This window comes from Mastomys coucha, unplaced genomic scaffold (assembly GCF_008632895.1).
Source record: "Mastomys coucha isolate ucsf_1 unplaced genomic scaffold, UCSF_Mcou_1 pScaffold6, whole genome shotgun sequence".
Classification (NCBI taxonomy): domain Eukaryota; kingdom Metazoa; phylum Chordata; class Mammalia; order Rodentia; family Muridae; genus Mastomys; species Mastomys coucha.
Window position 1 is genome coordinate 114996117 of NW_022196912.1, and position 21804 is coordinate 115017920.

Genomic DNA, 21804 nt, shown 5'->3' on the forward strand with positions numbered 1-21804 from the left:
ACTCAACTCAAAAACTAAATGCCACGTTAGACACAGACGTATTTTAAAGTGGAAAAGCTGAGGCACATTTGCAGAGTCCTCTGCTAAGCAGGCACAGTTCTCGATGTCTACTCCACCTCTTCAATGAGAACCCAGATAGTCAAAGACAGGCCAGCCCTACCCAGGGATTCCGCAGCTGGAATACGGTGGCAGGCCGGGCTTTAACCTTTGTCCTCGACTTTCTGACTCTTGATCAGGATCACCACTGCGCAACCAGCCTCAGCCTCCTGGCCTCACAGATGCTACCACAGGGACCAGTAGACAGGTGGTGGGTTAGCCTCCTGCTCCTGGAGGGTGTGACCTACTATGCACCCTGTCCTTAGTGGAGGGATGTGCAGAAAAAGGTGACAACAGCTCTTTACCATCTAACTGAGAAACCAAGAAAAAATGCACAGAAGGTGATACAACTCCTAGAGACAGGTCCTTACAAGCATGCGAACCAATCAGGTAGATATCACCACAGGTTTTAATGACCGGATGAAGCCCTGATGGGTAGGAAGCAACTCTCTGACAGAAGCTGCTTCCAGGTAGGAGGCAGAGATGGACCATTGGATTTCTCCTGGCTCCTGAATATTTCCCCTAGCACCCACCCCTCTGCATACCACACTCGGCACGTACGCAGACAGAGTCTCCTGGTGCTAGGGACCCTCAGAGCCTCAGCCCACAGAGCTGGGGATTTCCAGTATGCCTGGTTCCTTTCCTTCAGCTGGCCAAACCTCCAGACATTTACACAGGCTGTTTCCAGAGGAACTGGGATAGCCACTTGTCCCACGGAGGCAGGTTTATAAGGAATGTCCCCCAGGAAGGAATAGAAATCAACTCTTTTTTTTTTTCCTTCTATCCCCCCCCAAATAGTCCCATCTCTGCAATAACAAAGACAATTCAGTCTCATTTCTAATGTCCTGTAACAGTTTCAAAGTCTTAGTAAATCCCATTAGTTGGGTGGGGCTGGTGTTGCTAACCTATTTCATAGAACTTGAAGCCCAAGGAGGCTGAACCAGGTCCCAGAGCTTTCACAGTAAGTCAGGGTGAATCTGAATCCAGAACAAAAGCGACCGGGTACTCAATTGCTACCTTTGAAAAACCAACAACAACAACAACAAAAACCACAAACAATAACAAGAAATACACTTGAGATTATGGCCCTGTATACACACACACACACACACACACACACACAGACAAACAGACACATGTAGAGACACACATACAGACACATGCATACAGACATACACATACAGATACACGTAGAGACACAAATATACAGACACATCACACACACACACAGATTAAGAAACTCCCCCCCACAATGCTCACCTGATGCTTGTTTTTCACACTGGTATTGTCTCTTCTATTTCATTTCTTTTAATAACAGGTCAATTAAATTGATTTCCGTCCCACAAGTGGGTCAGTCTGGAAACTATCCAGCCCCACACCCACACGATTGGCTTTTTCTAGAGCCTCCTGGGAAGGCAAAAGAAGGCAGGGAGGAGTCCACAGCCCACTGAGGAGGAAATGGGGAGCCAGCAGTGAGGTCCACTCCCAGCAGCCCTGAGAGTTCTCTGCGAGAGAACCTAGCAAGAGTCAGCTCTGATTCAGCCCATCCAGCTAGGCTCTATCCTCAAACCTCCAACCAGTTGTACTCTTACAGCTCAACTTGGCAGTGCTTGGACAACGCCGCACACAGACGGGCGAGCTCTCCTCTCCATCCTGCAAAAAGAACCCTCCCAGCTCATCTAGAAAATCCCCAGCTGGGGCTCCCCACTCCTGAGCTGAGGCAGAATCATGTGAACTCCAATCTGGTGTCAGGCTGGGCCGTTGCTGAGGAACCACCCGCCAGCAGGAGGATGCGGGCAGCGGCAGAGCAAGCGAAAGGATCCCTTCACATACCCTCCGTTCTCTCAGGCTTTCTACGCGCTCCAGGTAGAGTCAGGGAGCAGCCTTTGGGAAAACACCGAGCCTTGAGTTAAGACAGGCACTCAGCAGGAGTTGGGCACCCAAATTCTAGCTATCACCACCTCAGGCACATGCTAGACACCAGGAGACACAGAACACTGAACCCCACTCCTGGAGTTTTCACTGAAACCCCTCAGGTCTGTGGTCACTGGCTGGCAAACTAGCAACAGGTAAGGACAGGAAAACTGACTGCTGGCACTCCTAATCTCAAACCCTTCCTCCCAGCCACTAACATCTCGGTTAATGGGTCTCAGCCCTGGCCACATTCGTAAGAAAACACTCGGAGCCTAGTTTTTAAAATGTATGCCATGGCAGGCTCGATCCCAGCCAAATTAAATTGCCTGAACATCAGTGCTCTGCAAAGTTCCCTAGTCTGCACTAAAATGGATGAGCAAATGGGACCTTCTCTACAGTCCCACAGAGCAGTGGTGTCAGGGTCAAAGCTCTGGACAGGATAGGGTATGTGACCCCAAGTGCTGACCAAGCACAGAACCCTGCCAGCTTACCATACTGGCTGAATGAACTATTGGAAGTTCTCCAGTCCAGCCCTTCAGTTCCATGTGGAAGAACTCGGGCTCCATGAACCAGAGTTTCATGGATGGAGCCTAAGCACTAAAAGATGACTATGACTGAGCCATGACTGGAGTCTGAGGCTGAGGTCAGGGGCCTTGTTCCCTTGGCTTAGCTATCTCCTTCCAAAGCAGGGTCCTTGAAAACCCATCACCCAGGACATCTGGAGCCCAAGAACACCACACGTAGATGGCCCAGCGGACACGATATCCCTGTGGTGCCTAGGACCTGTCTCCTCCAGAGGACAAACTGCTACAGTCTGAGTATAGGGTAGTGTGAGCTAAGGATTCTGCCAAGAAACGCCAGCACGTAACAGACCTTTTTCAACTGTCGCTACATCAATTGCTAACTGAAGGTCTTATGTTACAACGAGGCTGCCACTTGTTCTAGGGCCTCCATCTGCTAGAGTCAGATGTTATGCCTGGGGTCTCGAGTGTACTTGGCTCCCCATGGTGTCACACGGGGAAAAGAAGAATATAAGACTGGTGGTGGCTGCCTGATGGCTTCCCAGGTCATACCTGGTCACAGAGAGCGCCTCCGGCCCTCCTAGCAGTGTGGCCCAGCTTAGCAGGACACACAGACACTATACCCACCCTTTTACCTTGTACATCTTCAGGAACCAGTAACAGGATTGTGAACCTCCTCCAGGACACCCAGGGATCAGAAAAATGTCCTACCTCTGCTAGCAAATGCACATTGCTCTGGGGAATAGGAGCCCCCAGCAAACCCACTGAGCCTTGGGCATATTGGTGGAGGGGTTCCTTAGTCCCTGTCCTATGAAATACCCATGTAGTAAGAGTCCTTGCTGGGTACTTTGGCTCTGGGATTTTATCTTCAATAGTGACACTTCATAGTGGCCTCAGGAACCCCAGAGGTCCCATAAGTCCCTGCCCTTTACAAACTTCTCCAATAAAACCTACAATCATATAATAGCAACAAGCCTGCCACACACTGCTGTAGCATCAAGAAAAGCAACCTCCTGCCCTTCAGCCATCGAGAATGTAAGGAGAAGCCACCTTGCAGGGCAAGGTGGGAGAGGAAGATGGAGGAGCTGAATGGGACCAGGCCTGTCACCTGCAGGTCTCTTTACTTCCTCCTTTCCTTCTCTTGGTTAAGAAAAACACTTATATATCTTGGGTGACTGAAACTTGACTATGTAGCCCAGGCTAGCCTTGCACTCATGATCCTGCTGCCTAAGCCATGGGAGTGCTGCGATTACAGACAAGCATCACCACATCTTTCTGTAGTTTCCAAAATTCTGGAATTTTGGGTTCTTTAAACAAAAAATGCAGAAATAATACTCTTTGTTTTAATCCCAGGTATGGCATATGGGGCTGCTTCAGATTGTCCCCAGCGGCTGACAATGATTTGCCTCATGCTCTAGCAAGGGTGTGATTTCTTTCCAGGTGCAATTGGGTGACATTTGGAATTCTGGGGACTTTTCAGAGGTTATATAAATGTTAGGGCCCCAAAAGGTATGGTGGCTTGGTGGTGGGTGAGTGGTTTCAGTTTGCTAAGTAGTCACTCTCGAAAAAGAAACAAGAGGTTAGATATCTTAGTGGAGAAGAACAAACTTGACTCAAGGAACACAACAACCCTAACAGAGGAAGTGGTCTGATGATAGCATCACCCCTTTTCCTTTCTATCCTTTTTTCTCTCCTACCTAGTGTTAGGGGGCTGAAAGGGTGGAAGAAAAGGGGTAGAGAAGGGTGGAGGAAAGAAGAGTCCAGAGAGCAGCCAAGGACAAGCTACACCTCTCCACTATACCTTCATCACAGGACAGCAGTGGGGAAGGGCCATGGACCCCACTGGACTAAACGCTGTCCCTATCGTCCTCAGCATACAAATCTACTTCTGGGATCTGCCTCTAGAGAGTTGTGAACTCTCCTCAGCTGCTCTGGTGGCTGCTGGCTGCCATTTGTTTTGAAGCAAAGGTCTTCTCTGAGACAGAGTCCTAAGCCACAAGACCTTCAGTCACCCACCCCAGAAATGCAGACAGCATAAGTAACCCCTGGGGTCTACATGTAAGGTCTTTAGCATATGAGAGCAATCCCATGGCCACTTGGAGGCCACAGGTCAGAAGGTAGGAGCACAGGTCTGACCTAGACCTGAGGGTCAAGTGTACGTCCACATTCTGTAGCCTTGAGAATCATACATGTTTCTAACTTTGTGAAGCTCCAAGATGATGAGACCCAGCAAAGTGGCTAGCACTTAGTAGGACCAGTGATATGATGATAATGATGGTGGGTGGTGGTGGTGGTGGTAGTGGTGTTGGTGGTGGTGGTGGTGGTGGTGGTAATGGTTAGCCTGTAGTTAAAACTTCCTGTCCTTCCCTCTGATGAGCCAAGGTAGAGGCTGGGCAGATCAACTTGACAAGTGGTGATGGAGTACCATCTATACCACGAGGGTTTTGAGGGACTCCAATGACTCTCCCAATTTGAAACCAATCACGGTTCTGGCAATGTAAGCAATGCCATCCACAGTTTGACTGCAAGGAGCCTTTCTTGACTTGTGTCTCCGGGAGTTATGTGTTACCTAGCATATGCTTATTTACATTCGAGGAGGCTCTGCATATGTCACCTTGATTCCTGGTGGTGCTGTGGTTTCAAAAGGGGGCCAGGTGTGGGTGAAGAGTGGCTCTGAAACTTAAGACTCTCTTCACTTCTCAGAGGGCCCAGCACCAACACCTTCTTGGGGGTTCCAGAAGAGCCTGGGCACCTCAATATCTACAGTAGCCACTGAAGATGTGGCTGCCAGCCAATGATTGATCTGGTTTTAGGTTAAAGTATATATATATATTGTGTGCATGCCTGGGTACATGTGCCACAGTGTGTGCGGGATAACTTTGTGGAGGTGATTTTCTTCTTCCACTTTAAGGTCTTTCGTAGTGACTGAGCTACCAGGCTTGCACAGCAAAGTCCCTGTCCTAATGAGACACCTTGTGTGCTCTAATTCAAAAATGATTTTTTTTTTTTTTTGAGACAGGATTCATCTACATGACTGTTCTGGGGCTCACTGTGTAGATCAGGCTGGCCTTGAGCTCACAGAGGTTTTCCTGCCTCTGCCTCCTGAGTGATGGATCAAAGGTGGGTGCCACAACGACCGAATCTATTTTATTTCTTATACAACCCTATGCTACAGGTTGTTCCTGCTCTATAGATGAGGGGAATGAGACTCAGACAGAAATTGGTTGGCTCAGGGCTACACAGCTGGTAAGCATATGAGGTATGGTTTTAATGCAGGGTTGTCTGACTCCACATAAGGCTTTAGCCAAGGGCACTTTCCTGGTCCAGTTACTCCTTAAGCGATTGCCACAAACAGGATTGCTTGAAAACAACACAAGTTTCTCATCTTATAACTCCGAGAGTCCATGTAGCTTTTACTGGATTAAAATTAGTCTGTTCTCAGGCTGAATTCCTTTTTTTTTGTAGGGTGCTTAAAGGGGCCACCTCATCTTTTTCAGTTTCTAGAGGCTTCTATATCCCTAGGGTGTGGACATCTTTCCATTTCCAGAACTTGGAGTGGTGGACTGGACTCTCTTTACGTCACATCACATGACTGTTGTTCCCTGTGATAACATGTCTTCTCTCTCCTCCCTCCTTTTCCACTTTTGGGGACCCCTGTGACAAACTGCATCCACCCACTTGGCACTAGAATGTCTCATTATTTTAGTGTCAGATTACTAGCAACTTTAGTTCTTTTTGTCTATGACCTTAAACCAGCAATTCTCAATGTGTGGGTCGAGATCCCTTTGAGGGTCTAATGACTCTTTCACAGGGGTCACATGTCAGATATTTACATCACAACTCAAAGCAGCAGCTAAATCACAGTTATGAAGTAGTAATGAAATAATTTTATGGCTGGGGGGGGGTCACCACAACATGGAGAAATATATTAAAGGGTCACAGCATTAGGAAGGTTGAGAACCACTGCCCTGAGACTCTGCAAAGGCAACGCCGGCACAGGCTTTGGGATGAGGGACGAGACGAGACATTCTGGGTTGGAGAAAAGAAGGCAAGAGACCTAGATGTTGCCCTCTACCTCAACCCCAATCAGGACAAGTCTAAAGACTTGAAACAAAGCCACATGGACCAACCATCGATGTGTGGGCAAGGTGGGCATGATGGAGCCTCTGGGTGGAGGTGAGCTTTGAGCTGTGCCTCTGAGAGCCAAGCAAAATTCTGGAGAGTGAAGCTGGGAGGAGGTTCCTCAGCCTCTTAGCACCCTGTGTTGTGTGACCCAACTTATAACCCACCTGTCTTCCAGCCTCTGTCCCTCTTCCCATCATAGCCCTCATCATTATCTCCATCTTCTTCCTAATCTTGAAGGCCACTCCCTTTCCCAGTTATTCAAAAGCAACTGATGGTGATCCTATGGGCAGCTGTCTCAGTAACCCCTGGGTGACTGCATGCAGAGCGTAGCCCTTGCCCTGGACTCACAGCTAGAGAGATGGCCTGTTGGTGATCCTATGGACAGCTGTCTCAGTAACCCCTGGGTTAACTGAATGCAGAGCGCAGCCCTTGCTCTGGACTCACAGCTAGAGAGATGGCTCAGTGCTTGTGAGCACTTGCTATGCGATCCTGAGGGGCAGACTTTGGACCCCTTGGTTGTAACAAGGCAAGCATCTCAGTGCGCATGAGGGTGCATGCTTTTAGTCCCAGAAGTTGAGAAGCAAACACAAACAGATCTCTGAGTTTGAGGCCACCTGGTCTACACAGTGAGTTCCACAGTGCCTGTACTACATAATAAGACTCAGTCTTAAACCACAAACCAAACAAACAAAAACAACCCCGAGCCCTTGGCGAGATAGCTCAGTACTTTAGAGCAATGACTGTTCTTCCAGAGGACCCAGGTTCAATTCCTAGAGCCATCTGTAACTCCAGGTCCAGGAGAACCTAACACCCTTTTCTGGCCTCCAGGTGCTCCAGCACACAAGTGGTGCACCCACAAACATGTAGGCAAAAGAACCATACACATAAAGTAAAAACATTTTAATTAAAAAAAAAAAACAATAACAGCAAAAGCTAGGTATCCATAAATATCTGTGCAAGAGAGAAATAGGGTTCGTTTTCAAAACAAAACTAGCTTGAGGCCCAGAAGCAAACACACAGAAAGCTCTGGTTCCTACTGATGCCTACTACTCTGTCTACCCCTACCCAGATTAGACATTGAGAGCAGAAAACTATTAACAGCCAAGTTTTTGTCATGACCTATAGAAATAGTATACCTGAAAAAATCAAAATAAGAAAAAAAAAACAAAAACAGGATGTAAAACGTTAAAATAGATCCAGCCATGGCCTTCATTGAAATATAGGCAAACATAAGTTACAGCATGATAGACTGTATCCCTCCCCCCTGCCCCGCATTACTCAGCCCCTTGAGGACAATGAGGAAGGGACCCATGTTCAGGTTATTAAACTTGTTTCCTGCCCTTGATTGGTGCACTGGCAGCTTACTTCTTTAAGCTGGTGCCCAGCATTGCAAGGCTGTAATAAAAGCTGCCTCACTTTCAACACTCTGCACCACCAGCACTTATTCTTATGAGTGGGCAGTCTTTGTTCCTCAACACCTGTAACTCCAGCTTCAGAGCTCTGATGCCTTACCCTGTGTGTGCCTACGAACACACACACATACACACACACACACACATGAGATGAATCTGGGAGACTGTGTTTTCAGCACTCCCTCTGGGTGGTTATGACACATACCTAAATTTCCCAGCCCAGATCCTCTATGCAGTCCTTTCTGAGCCCAGAGGACAAACCAATCTCCCTTCCACTCCTACACCATCCTTCCCTGAGTCTTCTTCATCCTTCCCTTGCTGACCTGCGATTCTAAATGGTGAACCTGTTCTCTCATTACGACTGTGAGAGCTGGGCCAGGGCTCCTCACACAGAAAGAGGTGTCACAGGGAGTTCCAGTGGCAGGCGAGTGGACACAGGATGTGCTTGCGTGCCTTGAGCTATCACCGTGTATAAGACATTGGATTTTTTTCACAGGCTGCAACCCTGTGGCACATGGTGACTTCTGGATGCACACACCCTTCTTCCTTTTGTTTGTGTTGCTGGGGATTAATACCACAACCCTGTGCATGTTAGGCCTCTGACCTCTGACCTCTGAGCTATATTCTCAGCCTCCCACTTCACCTTTTAGACAGCTGTGATGGAGGACATGGGTCCATTTTGTCCTTTACCAAGGAAAATGTACACTAACTACCTCAAGTGTTTGAGGGAATGGGTAACTCTACACTCATATCTTCTGTAGCCTGTCTGAAGTCTGTTGTGGCTGAAACGGAAGTCAGAAGTCGCCATACTGGGGGAGACAGACAGGCCGTGGATGAGAGAACAGGAAGAGGGTGTGGGTTTCTTTTTCTAAAGGTGTTGGAGAGTTGGCTGGCTCTGGGTGAACATGCATCACTGAAACCTGTAGGCCAAGCCAGAGACATCAAGCCAGGAGGGTCTGTGGTCTGAGAGGGTGGAGGCTGTCTGAATATCCTTCTTGCTTCAGGCCAGAGTAACCCCAGGCCTTTAGGTTGCCATGGCAACCCAAGTCTGCAGCACTTTCCCCCTACACTTCCTGCCTACCCACTCTGAGAGCTCTATCTCATCAATTAGTGATCCAATAACGTATGACAACAATCATCCACGCACACGCAGAAGCCTCCTGAAAGCAAACAGACTTCTCCCAGGAACTCGCCACTGCATAGATGCTTGCTACATTTGACCTAGGGCGGGCCACCTGCTAATTTCTGTTTTCCAAAATCCAATCTACTCTTTCTTTAGCTTCTCCCTCTTGGCTTTGAAGGTATGAGGTTGCCAGAGGTAAGGGCTGATGCCTCAGAGATTTCCTCAGAGATATGGATGCTGGGAAAACTATCAAGTAAGATGCCTACTCCTTTATCCCTGACTTGGGACCAGAGATGCTGATGCTAATAACGTCTTTGGCATGGACTTGTGTGTCACTGCTGGTCCTCAACCATTATCTTTGCCCAAGATGAATTAACTCATGGCACTCAAAGGGAAGGAAAAGGGGGTATGCTGAAAATCTGATTTAGTTGGTAGAAAGCTTGCCTAGCACATGTAATACATGTTCAATACTTATCACTGCGTTAAGCCAGTCATGGTGTCATGCACCTGTAATCCCAGCGCTAGGAAGACAAAGACAAGAAGATCAGAAGCCCGAGGTTATCCTCAATTACACAGCTAGTTTGAGGCTAGCCTGTGCTACATCACACTGTGAAAAGACAGAGGGGAGGGGGTGAGGAAGAAGGAGGAAAAGGGAAGGGAAGGAGAGGGGGAGGGGAGACATCCACATTGTGATGATTCTAAGATGTCTGCAATCTATCCGATATTCATCTTGCAGGGAGTGGGAGCTCCTCCTCCCGGATCCTGGTGGGCTCTGTGATAGCCTACTTGACCTATCACAGGGCCAATAGAATTAAGTGGAAACAATGTTGTCGCAGCTTCTGAGTGCAGCCTGAAGGAACAGACAGCCCCCTCTCCCTATCTCTGGAGAGAGCTGCTGTTGAAATTTAGGTGCTAAACTGGAGGGCACTCACCAACCAAGACAAGAAGTTACAGCCCCGGGTGAACTCGCAGTTGACAGTTGGGACAAGCCTCCTGCTATCCAAGCGTGTGATCCAATGCCAGATGGGCCATCCATCTGATTTACAAGCGAGAACACCCATGCCTCTAAACTATGCCCTTGTGAAATCACTGTCTTCTGAGCGCATCTCTTTTTTTTTGTTGTTGTTGTTTGTTTGCTTGCTTGCTTGTCTTGTTTCTTTAGAGACATATAATACCTTCTGTCAGTTCTTTGAGAATTTAATACAAGTTACTCTGATCGCATTCACCTCCATTTTTCCCTCCCCCAACTCCTCCCAGACCCACTTCTACCTACCTATCTCGCCCCTAACTTCCTGCCCTCATTTCTTTACACCTTATTGGATGTAATTTGTGCTGCCTTACTGCAGTGTCCTTTACGTCTTTCTCTTCTGGCATTAGCTAGCTGCAGGGATTCCTATTCTGTCAACTGATAGAGGTTTGAGTACAGCCTTCTTTGATCCTGCTGGAGGAGCTAATCCTATCCTCTATCAACAGTTATTCTGATCCTCCCGTCACCCAGAGGTGTACATTTTAATTCTTCCAGGATTTGGATTTATTTCATACGTTGTTACTTATTCTTCAGGAAAAAAAAAAAAGGAACCACTTCGGATATATAGGAATAGTACGAGCTACACCTCTATGTGTGGGGCCACCCACTGGATCCTAGTTGACCTATCATGGGTCACACCCTTGAAGAAGACTGACCCTTCCTCCACAGAAGCCATCAACTGTTCCTAGCTGAGCTCGTACATTTAAAGTGGTTTGCTCTGCCGCAGTGGCTAATGGGAACATTAGTATTACTATCTCCCAAGTCACTTTAGGGTCTACCCTGTACTGGGCTCATTTGCACGGTTATTTAATTCAATTTTTTTTTTTTTTTTTTTTTGGCTTTTCAAGACAGGGTTTCTCTGTATAGCCCTGGCTGTCCTGGAACTCACTCTGTAGACCAGGCTGCCCTTGAACTCAGAAATCTGCCTGCCTCTGCCTCCCAAGTACTAGGATTAAAGGCTTGTGCCACCATGCCCGGCCTAATTCTAATTTTTTTTTTATTCGCTCCGTGAGGTGAGTATTATCATCTCTATTTCCCAGCAATATATGAAGGTTCAGAAAGAGAAACTACATCGACTGAGGTCCACCAGCTGAAAAACAGGAATTTGGATGTTAAGCCCCTGGAGATCTCAGTTTAAAAGTCCTTCTGACTCTAGTCCCTGTCCCATAAATCTCTTCCTACAGTGTGCTTTTCAACAAGAAGCTGCAACAGAGAGAGGGTGGGGAGGGAAATTCTTGGAGTTGGCTTCTATCTGGAGGTGCAGGCTTTGCCCGTGTGGTCTCATCACTACACTAGAAAGTGAGCTCTAGAGGCAAGTCCCTTTCTTAGAAGGGTCAATTGAAGCTTGAAACAGGGACGCTCAGACAGGCAATGCGCATAGTGTGCACGCAGCCCCCTGGGGAGTGGGTAGGAGAGAAAGGGTGATGAAGACAAATAAAAAAGAGGAAGAGGAGCCCCAAACTCTAATGAACAGAAGTGGCTTTGAATGAGCCATAAAGTTCTGGAACTGGCCAGGGAACTGAAAGCGGTCCCTATACAGCCGGCCCAGCCGTCTGAGCTCAGGAAATTCCCCTCTCTCCCTCTTGGACACCCCTCTGGGTTGAGAGGTGGAGATGCAGGCAAGAGGCCTGCAAGTCATAGCCTTGGCTATTGTCTCAGATTTGTGTCAGATGGGAGGGCAAGCGACTGCCACATGCCACCTCATTAAACTCTAGGGTTGATTCATCTACCCACAGGTATCCTTCCCACCCCCCTCACAGCAAGACATGCCCAAAGCCTTTGGCACATTGGCACCAACCCAGTGCTGAACCCCAGAAGGCTTGCTGCCTTAGCGCCTGTCAAGCTTTTGTCCACCTGTCCCCTCATCCAGACCTGGGACACAGCTTTCTCTCTGGGACATTTGATTCCCAGAGGGGATTTAAGTGTTCAGACCAGCAAGTGTTGGTACTGCTCCTGCCGACTGGCGGCGCCCCCCCCCCCCCCCAGAGAAGGTCAGGACAAGGGAACTGTTTGGGTCTCAACGTTTGAAGCGTGACCAGAGCCTGTTGGAAGGGCCACGCACACTCGGGTGTGAATAGAAAAAGACCCAGTGCAATCTTTAGATCACCAGAACTGGGCAAATGAAGGGTTAGAGGTCTCATACTTTTTTTTTTTTTTTTTTTTGAGGGTGAAGAAATTACCAGGTGGCCACGGAGCCAGCCGCGGGGGCGGCTGCTAAACCCGGTGGCAACCGCATAAGGAGAGACCGGATCCAGGAGAGGGACCGGGAGGCGCCGGCGCTCCAGGGCAGACATCCTCTGGTGGCTTCGGTCACAGTCAGTTCTGCGGGTTCACCGCACGCACACGGTACTGTTTGGGGGTGTGCCCGCCTCTGCTCGGCACAAGCGTCTGTGCGCGGCCGTTCCCGCATCCTCCGCTGGCCCCGAGCGCACACCCGACCCCGCGCTCCGGAGCAGGACCCAGAACCCAGCAGACCTCCCACACGCTTCTCCCGGCCCTGGGAAGCCAGTGACCCGTGATCCTGGCAAAAGGATGGAACCTGGCTCTCGGGAACACGTACCTGTGCGGCGACAGTCTGGTACGCGGGCCTGATGTCCTCCGGTGCGGTGCGTGCGCCGCCAGGAAAGGCTGGGGACTCCTGCAGACACGCAGATCCCTTTCTCCTAGCCACTCTGGGCCACGTAGTGCGAGATTCCTCAGATCCCAACCCGAGTCAGGCACAGCCAGACCTGTCGGCCCACGCCCTGCAGTTCACACTGACCGCAGGCCACAGGCGAGGCGCCTGCTAGCAGGGCCGAGGTGGCCTGAGCGCGCTCCGGTTGTGGAGGGTGCAGCATCCCCCCCTCCCCCTCCCCGCTAGCATCCTGACCTAGAGACTGGCTCTGCGGAAGAAGCCAAGCTGCTGAAGCACTAGGGGACTTCTTCAGCCACAGGCACTCCCAGGGACGCTGAAACCCAACGTGGGAAGCTGGGAGAAAGATAGAAGAGTGGAGCCTTTCTGCGTTCATCTTCGGTCTCCAACATCAGTACCCACTCAGTAAATGAGGTGGGTGTCACAGTTCTGGGGCCTTTCCCTACCTGCCTGAAGCCTGGGGCTTAGCCTTCTGGATCCCAGTCCCGGTGCTTCCAGAGCCAGAAGGGGTAGTCAAGGACATTATGAATGACTTTCTCTGGTTTTATGGAGACATCAAGGACAACTTACTGTCCTGTGCCCTACATACTGCCCTAAACATTAATAGCCAATAGTCACAGCTTGCCTTGTTATAAGCACTTAAAAGTGTTAATTTGATTAACTCTATAAGATATATGCTATTTCCCCCATTTATATAGGGAGAAATTGAGGCATGAGAGGTGCCCTAGGCCACTCACCTATTTAATGAAGCCTTTGAGATTCAAATCGAAATCCCATCCTATGCCTTGTATGTTGCCTAGGTCTCTCACAAGTGCATACCTGGGCTCCTGTGGACCCTCACCCCTGGAAGACCCTCTGCCTCTCATTTTCTGAACTTTCCCAGTTTGGGCTGGTGAGTCCATTGCACTATTCCCTTGATACCCTTCCCAGAGGTCTTCGCACTGCCTAATAGGATTGCTGGCGTACAGTTGCCTGTCTGTGTGACCCATGCTCTGGACCCACATTCGAATCTATGAAATAAATGTCTGAATCGGTTGGTGGGGAGTCTACAAAATTCATGTTTGAGACAGATAGACTGTTAGGGTAGAGATGGAGTGCAAACCGAGGTGTTGACTGGAGGACAGAGTAGATCTATGTCAGTGGCTGCCAAGCCCTCTGAGTAGCTCAGAGTGCTAGGATGTAGTCTTTAGGTCAATGGTTCTCAACCTTCCTAATGCTGTGACCCCCCAACCATAAAATTATTTCATCGCTACTTTATAACTGTAATTTTGCTATTGTACAATTCATAATGTAAATATCTGTGTAGTCTTAGGTAACCCCTGGGAAAAGGTCATTCGACCCCATGGGGTCGCAACCCACAGGTTGAGAACTACTGCTTTAGGCAGACCTGTTCACAGAAGGCAGAAGGTACAATAGCAGCCAAAATGGGGGGGGGGGTAGGGGGAGGGGAGGATAGGGTGTTTCTCTTCTGGTGCTGTCAGAGATTGGCTCAACCTACTCTCTGGTTCCTATTGTGAAATCCCTCCTTTTTGCAAAATGTTCACAAATGGAATTTTCCAGAATAAACTGTCTGTGCCTGAAAAATGTTCATCATTTTTTTCCCTTAATTTTTACTCATATGTGTGGTGTAACGAATGCTGTAAATCTTGTGTGTAGTGTGTGTGCATGCGTGAGGGCACCCCACCTGGTTTTTTGAGACAAGGTCTTTCCCTGTGTTCAAAGCTCATCACCTTCTAGACTGGTCGGCTAGAGAGCCCCAGGAATTACCTCCCCCTACCACGCTTCACCTCCATCTCCCCACCCCTGATTCCCACACCCCTGCTTGCTTTTCTTTTTGTTTAAATTGTCATTCTGAATGTAGCTAAGAGTTCAGGTTTGAAAGCTAGAGCACCTGACTTTAAATTCCAGCCCTTCTTCCTACCAACAGGGTGACTTCTGCTCAGTCTTTCAGTCACTTTGTGAGCATTTCCCTGCCTGAAAATGGGGACACTACCCAAGAGAGGAACTGTCATGTCACATGAGTTAAACTGAGGGATGCCTTCTCAGCTCAAGACTCCGCACACAGCAATGAACTTTCAATCCATGTCAACTGCTGTTGCTATTCCATATTCCAAATACCCCTTTTTTCTCTTTGTTTCTGAATCAGGGCCCCCTAAGAAGTCTGAGCCAGACAGAAATGTATATGATCATCCTGCCTCTGCTTCCTGAGTGCTAGAATTAAAGGCATGTGCCGCCACAGCGCACCTTAGAGCTTATGCCTGAGTTTTTATTGCAATGAGTCTTTTTTTTTTAAGATGTATTTATTATTACAAACGAGTACACTGTAGCTAGCTGTCTTCAGACGTAACAGAAGAGGGCGTCAGATTTCATTTACGGTGGTTGTGAGCCACCATGTGGTTGCTGGGATTTGAACTCAGGACCTTCAGAAGAGCAGTTGGTGCTCTTACCCGTCTCACCAGCCCATATTGCAATGAGTCTTAGTCTCTCCATCTCATAGTGCTGCAAACTGCCTAAGTGCATGCCCAACCACAACGCTAGAGAGCTCAGACTCCTAGAACTGTTTCACTCCATAGACAGTTTGCCTCTGCCTCTCCCAGGAAAAAAGAATGCTGTTCTAAAGCCCGCTGTCAGCTGCCTCTCTGGAGTTCAGCCATGATGTGGGATTAGTTTGCTATAAAGCAAACCCCACATTGCTCCATGCCTCACAGCTCCTGTGGTGCTATGAATAACCTGTGTCATAAACTTTGGTCAGAGGCCCCTGGCTCAGGGCAGCTCTCCTTAGTGGTCCTGTCTCCCGTTTCTATCCCATAATCTCTGTTTTCAGATGCCCAAACAACATCTTGTGCCTCTGGCTACCTACATATGGCTAGGAATCGAACCCAGAGCCTCACACATACTAAGCAACACTCTACCCCTCAGAAGCACTCCTAGATCCGACATGCCCTTGAATTAAGCTTCCTATTGATTCGTACCTCACCGTGTGGCGTGTACATGAGTTTCTTAGAGCATCAGAACGGGTAGTAGAGGTATACTTGAGGCAATTCTGGCCTTGCCTTCCATAAGAAAATTCTAGATTTGAAAGGCGAGCTGGGGGTGGTGGCATGTACTTTGAATCCCAGCACTTGGGAGGCAGAGGCAGATGAATCTTTTATGAGTTCAAAGCCAGTCTGGTCTACAAGATGAGTTCCAGGACAGCCAGGGCTGTTACACTGAGAAACCCTGTCTTGAACACCCCACCCCTCCAAAAAGGCAAAGAAACTCACCCCCTGGCTGCCCCACCTCTTCAGCCAGGCATGGGCAGTGGGATTAGCTGTGCTGCAGATGAAACCTGGCAACGACCTTACAAACAACACGCAACTCACAAGGTTAAAAGGAAGGGTATATCATCTCCCAGAAGCTTCCTGGGCCTGGAAGAGTAAAGGCTCCTGGAATGCTGACTTGGAATTTTCTAATGACCATCTTTCATGCCCACAGAAATCCCTTCCCTCATGGGCTGGCTTCCAGAGACAAGGCCAGTTCTCAGTCCCCTGCAGTTATTGTTTGTTCTTTTTCTTCTTTCCCAGTTTCCTGAGGTTTGGGGTTTTTCATGTTTGTTTGTTTGTTTGTTTTGGCATTTTGCCTAAAGACAGTGTTTATGCTGAGCTCAGTGACAATGGGTTTATTCCATTTCCAGTATCAAACTTGGGGTGATGCTCTGAAAATGTCCAGAAAATGGTGGACATCAGACCATGTACACAGGCAGGAGTTCTCTGAGTGATCCCCTTTGCCTAACCACACCCACTCTCTTCCCTATTTCTTGGAAGACTGAGTCCTGGCTTCCTGCCTTGGTTCCCCTGTCTGGCAAATAGGAGGAAAATGGGGACTCAAGGGATTTAGTCCCTCTAGCTGCCTGCTCTTACTGAAGGTGGCAGCTCTTTTTAGCCTCTCTTTCTTGCCCTTCTCCCCACTTTCCTCCTGTAGGCCTTGGGGGAGCCCCAGGTCCCCAGATATGTTAGTTCCACCTGACCACTCCTTGGGTCATCCGAATCCTGTCCCTCAGGTTCCTGCTTCCCACTGGGACTATGACTAACACAGAGGCAGTGGATACACACAGAGGACAGAATAGAAAATTAAGAAAGAGCAAAGATGAACTACTTTTAAAACTTACTCTTCACAAAAATTACATTTTAAAACTATAAATACAAAAGATAAAAAAAATAGTGTTTCTATAAGAAAACAAATGTTATGGCTATACATGCATCATACATTAAACAAAAAGAGACAAATGAACCCTGAAGAGAATTCCAAGCGACCATATTAAATAGGCAACCACGCATCAAAACATCACTGAGCCACTGTTGCTCTCTACCTCGTGGCAGGAGTGGAAATCCTGTCATCAGCTGTGGTGAGGACATGGAGGGCAGGCCTTCCCTGCTATGGGGACCAGGTGCCTCAGTAACACATCATGGGGTCACTTTTATGTGTGCACCTCAGAAGAATTCCTATAAATGAGCGTGCGAAGGCCAGGACAGCATGCATAAGGTAGCACTGCTAGTTATAAAAAGTGAAAAGTGGATCTTAACCCAACAAGCTTCATGTTTCATCTAAATTAGATGATAAATCTGAAAAAAATGATTTTGTAAATTTAGTAAATATTTTAAAATACAAGTACAAATAAGCACAAATCCCAGACTAAAGTATAGTCTAGGACTAAAGCTTCAGATGATGGAGGTAAGCAAAATCACGCATCTAAAACGAATATATTAGAAGTGATTGTAGCCAGGCAGTGGTGGCGCACACCTGTAATCCCAGCGCTTGGGAGGCAGAGGCAGGTGGATTTCTGAGTTCGAGGCCAGCCTGGTCTACAGAGTGAGTTCCAGGACAGCCAGGGCTACACAGAGAAACCCTGTCTCAGAAAAACAAAAAGTGATTGTAGGTAGGTCACAACCACAGGGTGGAGGAGAAGAGAGCACAAACTCCCACCCTAACCAATAAGCTATTTGCAACTGACACCTGTCAGGAAATGGGACCTCGGGTTTCTCCGGTGCAGTGGCCCTGGGTACACCAAGCACACTCCTAGGACCACACCAGGCCCAGGAGTCGTTGCCCAACAGCTGAGATACAGCCTTTGTATGTCACTTTTTTGTTTTGGTTTGGGAATTTCTGGGAGTTTTGGTGGTTTTTTTTTTTTTTTTATTTGTTTTGGTTTTGCTTTTTACTGAGAGAGAAAAAGAACATGAAGTTGAAGGGGAGGGAGGGGAGGGGGACCTGGGAGGAGGGAGAATGGGGAGGAATGCTATCAAAATATACTGGATGATAAAATGCAATAAAGGTTTTGTTGCACAGCCATCCCCACCAAAAAAAAAAAAAAAAAAAAAAAAAAAAAAAAAAAAAAAAAATACTGTTCTCCCAGCTTGCCCTTCCAAAGCCCATAGCTGCCAGCCTCAGATCAAATCTCTCTTCATGCCCCAAACAGAAGAACAGGCACTTACTTCCTCCCAAGCCTTCAGTGCCTGCTCAGCCCCACAGCTCCCAACACCACCTGCCCTGCCCGGTGCTTCCTGTCACCGCGGAACATGTCCTAGGGCTGATCACGCAAGTGGATACAGGTAGACGGCTTCCCTCCTCAGTAATACCCACCCTTGCTGAGTCAAGCACCTTCTAGAATAGTCTGGGCGGCAGGAGGCTGGCTGCTCTGAGAATGATCATTTCTGGCATCAACCACACACCAGCAGGCTGGGGCCTGAGCTGATTCATCAGATGACCTGGACAAGCAGAGCACCACATGGCTGTTTCTGCTCCTCCCTAGATAATCTGAATGCTCTCAGAAGACTGTGACTAATGGGGACATCTGCAGACAGGAGATGCCTCATGTGTGTGCGTGTGCGTGTATGTGTGTGTGTGTGCATGTGCCTGTGTGTGGGGGGGGCGTGTGCGTGTGTGCATGTATGTGTGTGCGCGTGTGTGTGTGTGCATGTGTGTGTGTGTGTGTGTGTGTGTGTGTGTGTGTGTGTGTGTGTAGGGGATGGACAACCCACATCCAGGTGGAGTGTGATATGAGCACAGACCTGTAGAGCAGTGGTTCCCAACCTGTGGGTCTTGAGCTGCATATCAGATGTTTATATTACAATTCATTAGCAGTGGAAAACTGACAGCTATGAAGTAGCAATGAAGATAATCTTATGGCTGGGGGTCACCACAACATGAGGAACTGTAGTACGGGTGGCAGCATTAGGGAGATAGAGAACCACTGATCTAGGGGCTGGTTTTGTGGTTCCGGGGGGAAGTTTTCAGGCTAGGTTTGAACAGGCTGAGTTCTCTGGGAAGGGGGAGTTCAGGACACTTTTGCAGGCCTGTTGCTGTGAAAACTAGGCAGCTCCACTGGGTCAGCTTCTTGTTTAAAATGGGCTCCATGTAAAGACCAGCCTATGAATCAAATATAAGGAAACCCAGCTGGGTGGTGGTGGCACATACCTTTAATCCCAGCACTTGGGGAGGCAGAGGCAGGCAGATTTCTGAGTTCGAGGCCAGCCTGGTCTACAGAGTGAGTTCCAGGACAGCCAGGGCTACACAGAGAAACCCTGTCTTGAAAAAAATATATATACATAAATATATATATGGGAACCCTCACTTCTGGTTGACACAGAAACCAGGAGACTAGCTGAGTGTGCTGGTGCGACCTGTGGCCCCAGCTAGTCTAGAGAATGTGGTGGGCTGAGCAGAGGTTTGAAGCCTTTCTAACAATTTCAAAGCCAGCCTAAGTAAGAGTGGAGATAATATAGCTCACTGATAGAGTGCTTGACTAGTATGCATAAAGCCCTGGGTTCTAGTCCCAGTCTAGGAAGGAAAGAAGAAAGGAAGAAAGGAACTGAGTTTAGTGGGGATGTGAAGAGAGTAGGCGAGGCAGAGGATGCACAAAGGGCCTTTGTTGGCTGCAGTGCTATGAGCCAGGATGGGGCTGCTCGACAGCCTTAGCAGCATCTGCCTTGTTTATAGGGTGGATGCATGCATGGGCAGGATGGGGCTACAAGTCAGTAGTATAGTACTGAGTGAGACTATAAAAGGTCCCGGGTTCAATCCAAAGGACCACAAGAAAACCAAACAACCAACTATCAATCAAACAATAAAAGCATCTACAGGATCCCCCTCCTCATGTCTTCTGGGATCATGGTTTAGGTGTTTACTATGGGGTGTGGGTACTATGGGAAAGAGATGACAGGGGAAGACTAACAACAAATTTGTAATGTAGACCAAGGCCTGACCGGAGACATCCCAGTGAGAACTGTCCCCCTGAACTCAGTCAGCTTCAGCCCTTGCTTGGTCTGGGCCTTAGGGTGGGCTGGTATCTAGGGAGCAACAATGGTGGCAGAGAGGTGGGGTCACCTCAAGGTCAGACAGGGGTACCCCAGAACCCAGCTCTGCTACCAGCAGAGTTCTAAAGTCCTTAGTGCATCATATGTACAATGAAGATGTCTAATGGCACCATCTTCTCAGGGTGCTGTGCTGTAACTCTCCAGTGTCAGCTACATTTAACACAGCCCTAGCACAGAGGTTCCAGGGACATCCCCCAAATATTTATGTCCTAGTCCCTGGAGCCTGTGAATATGTCTTCTTAAATGCCAAAAGGGATGTGCTAAGTGTGATTAGATCTTAAGATAGGGAGGTTATCACATGAGTGGATCTCATGTAATGACGAGAGGGATGCAGAAGGCCCACCAGCTTTTCTCCATTCTGAAGGAAGGAAGGGGACTGAGGCAAGAGTGTAGGTAGCTTCTAGCTGAGAAAGGGCACCAGACAGAGGCCCTCCTGGAACCGTCTCTCTCTGAGAGCTTTCACAGAACACTGCACCCTGAGAGCTCTTGGATCTGACCTTCCAAATTCTGAGACTATAAATCTGAGCTGTTCTGGGATAGTGTGCTTGTGGTCATTTGTCATGGCTGTGATGGAAAATGGGTAGAGCCACGGAGTCCCCTCACAGCAGTCTCCCTGAAGGATGAACCAACTGAGGGAGACTCACATCAGTCTCCCTGAAGGATGAACCAACTGAAGGAGACTCCACAGCATCTATTGAGCACTGTGGCTTTATGCCACCCACCATCTCCCCTGTCTAGTTAGTTTCACTGCCCAGGCCATGGAAACAAGTGTCTCCTTGGGCACGCTACCAGGGATGGAACCTTCCAGGTCATGAGAGCTCAGTGTGGGCTCCTAGAGAAACGGGGATCCTGGAGAGTGGGAGTGTGGGCTTGGACAAGGAACAGAAGGACAACAGAAAGAAAGACAGAAGGACATCAGAAGGAGACTAAGAGACCAGTGATTCTTCTGTATCCTCAACACCCCAGAGAGGAGAGAGACCCTGGATAACGAGGAGAGCAAGGAGATAACTTTTCATGATACACAGAGTAGAAAACAACACACCACCACAAGAAAGCACGGCGGTGATTACAGTGGGAAAGGTAGGGCCTCATAATGGGTGCATGATGGATGGCTTCCTGTAAGAAGCATCCTTTCACCTGCTACTGACACAGTGAGGTGAGGTGAAAACATTTTCTACCACTCTTGGCCCCGTGAGGCACAGCTCCAGCTGGAAGCATTTAGTACTTTTGTTGTTATTCTCTATCCAGTTGAGTTCTCTTTTAATTTGTCTAATTATACTGAGGAGGGAGTCTCAGCTGGATGAAAGAGTGCCTTTCGCGTGGCTGGAGTTCTGGTGGATTATAGGAGCCAGCCCCAGGCCTGGTCTACAGACAGCAGGTGCTAAGGCGTAACCACTCTGGTCGGCTCGCCCTCATTTTCATTTTATATTTGTCTAACTACTTCCTTTTGTGTTAGGGTCCCGATTTCCCTTCTGGGTATGGAATACAGTTTCTTCTTATAGAAAGGATGAGCCCCCAAGGACCTCTGGGATTCCTCTGAATTGTAGTTCCCTGCAGGGTTAGCTGACAGGAATGAGCTCCCTTCACTTCAGGCCAAAGCTC

At 48.4% G+C, this 21804-nt stretch overlaps 1 protein-coding gene across 3 annotated transcripts in view; it reads right to left on the reverse strand.

The window, feature by feature from the left end:
• Nucleotides 1–21804, reverse strand: part of Gpr68 (G protein-coupled receptor 68) — a 32582-nt gene that overhangs the window by 10139 nt on the left and 639 nt on the right. The window contains exon 1 of one of the 3 annotated variants that reach the window (XM_031356770.1): nucleotides 12779–13220. The exons of 1 other annotated variant lie outside the window; for it this stretch is intronic. The gene's annotated coding sequence lies outside the window, so the exon portion shown is untranslated. Of the gene's footprint in view, nucleotides 1–1356; nucleotides 1876–12778; nucleotides 13221–21804 lie in introns of those variants that run through there. One more of the 3 variants, XM_031356771.1, reaches the window with a different exon arrangement.